The 2,209-nt window shown below is 57.2% G+C and overlaps 1 pseudogene; it reads right to left on the reverse strand.

The window, feature by feature from the left end:
* Nucleotides 1-1,182: 1,182 nt before the first annotated feature.
* LOC119345722 lies at nucleotides 1,183-2,203 on the reverse strand (annotated as a pseudogene).
* Between the last annotated feature and the right edge of the window lie 6 nt (nucleotides 2,204-2,209).

The following is a 2,209-nucleotide window of genomic DNA, read 5'->3' on the forward strand; positions in this document are numbered from 1 at the left end:
AAAAAAAACACACTTTCAAAACACCTTCGTAGGCGACACATGAAACATGTCAGGCAAGTCACTCACAATACAGGGGCAACATTGACATGAGAGAAGCATTACTGTCCTACGCTAAATGAAAACACACTGTCAAAAACACCTGCGCAGGCAACATATCAACCATATCAGGCAAGTCACTCACAAAACAAAGGCAACATTGACATGAGAGAAGCATTATTCTCGTACACTAAATCAAAAACACTGTCAAAACACTCCTGCGCAGGCAACACATGAACGATATTCAGGCAAGTCAGTCGTTAATCAGGATCGACCTCCACATCTACAACACCAAAAAACTACAGCCCCAAGGCTTGCCTTCGAAACCTACGAATCCCAGTTCACCAGTAGCCTAGGAACACGAAATGCCCCGTGTCGTCGTCCATCTCCAAATTCACAAGTGCTCCAAACAATTTCTACCATCTGCTACTCGATTTCATCAACTTAGTGGAGGGGCGTGTCGACCCGCCGCGATTTGGCACCGCGGAGACCCGTCAACGCGCGCCGTTCCTCCTCTGTCCGCGGCGGAGCGGCAGAGCACATCGATTTGGTGTTCCTAAACGCGGATGACCGTAAGAGATCGATAGGCATGGAGGCATACCAGGGATTCGCCGCGATTTTTCCCTTCCGCGCCAACAGAACAACGGCCGCGCACGCCGTTCCTCGTCTGCCCAGTGGACTGCCGAGTCTCCGGTGCTGCTCCTTCTGACGCGGCCTGCAGCGCGTCGTCTCTCCTCGGTCGCGTCTCCGCCGCTGCACCGCCTTCCTTCACGCCGCGCCCTCTGTCCCGCCCTAGCTCCGGTGGAAGACAAGCGCCGAATCGCCGACACGCCGCCGGCTGCTCTCGCGCTGGATTTGGGGGAGGAGTTGGGGGGCGAGATCTGTCGCTGGGCTCGGGGCAGTTCCGAATGGGAGGGGGAGTGGAGAGGAACAGGAGAGGGGATGAGAGAAGCAACGCACTCGAGAACCAACGGGTCTCGACCACCACGACCAGGGGACACCTGGCGCGCGCATCGACGGTTTCCCCTGAGCCCACTGGAAAACGCGCGTGACCGTAAGATCTCGATCGGACGTCGCACGAGCCCGAGTGCTCTTTAAGACAAAGTAGCACTCGACCACTTTTTAGGATTTAGGAAATCCCTAACATCAGCCGGTTTACGGCTAGCAGTGGCCTTGATTTATTCAAGAAACAGCAACTCGGATCGAACACAGTGCACGCATGCACACCGTCGTGAAAACAGGGAGACTTGACGACGAGACACTAACGACCGAATTGATCACAAGGCGAGCACAGCAGCGGCAGTGCAACGACGGGCGAAACCATGACGACGCGACCTCTAGTTAGTTGACGGCATGGTGAGCGAAGCATTCCACTTTGGATAAAGCACCGATGTGATGTACTCCTCCACCTTGTCCACCACAGTCAGCAGGGCAATGACCGGCTTGGCGGCCCTGAACCGCCCCGTCCACGCGGCAAGCTTTGGTGTCCTCGCTGCGTCTAGGAACGGCGGCATGCCAGCAAGGCGGCCTATTGCTTCGAACCAGGGAATATTGCACCCGAGCTTGATGTCCAGGAACCAATGGAGCCACCACCGAAAAACGGCGCCTCTGCCTCCGCCTCTCCTTCTTTGGAGCACTCTGCCAGGTCGTCTTCTAGGAGCCCGAACGCCGCCAAGGTCTCCTCCACCTTGTCGGCTCTCTCCTGCTGCTTTGCCGTACTGAGAATGCCGATGCACGAAGGGAACATCTGTGGCAACAAAACGGCCCCTCTGGGATGCAACTCCAATTCTTCAAGCTCAAACTAGCTAGACGAGAGGGAAGGGAACAAACCTTGTTGTCAACATAGTCGGCTCAGAAGCGGGCGACGGCGCGGCGGTGGGGGTCGGTGGGGAGGATGGAGGGGCCGTTGCCGGGGAATGCATCGTCAAGGTACTCCACGATGATGAGCGACTCGCAGACGGGCCTGCCCCCGTGGATGAGGACGGGCAGCGTCTTGTGCACGGGATTGGACGCGAGGAGTAGGTCGCTCTTGCACCTGGGGTCCTCGGGGAGGTAGTCGTAAGCCAGACTCTTCATGCCAAGCGCCATCTGGACGCGGATGGCGTATATGCTCACCCCCCTGCGCGGCACCAGCAGCTTCAGCCCTTGCTCTTGAGCGCCGGCCATGATTGTC

Source organism: Triticum dicoccoides, unplaced genomic scaffold (genome assembly GCF_002162155.2).
Source record: "Triticum dicoccoides isolate Atlit2015 ecotype Zavitan unplaced genomic scaffold, WEW_v2.0 scaffold27169, whole genome shotgun sequence".
NCBI classification, from domain to species: Eukaryota; Viridiplantae; Streptophyta; class Magnoliopsida; order Poales; family Poaceae; genus Triticum; species Triticum dicoccoides.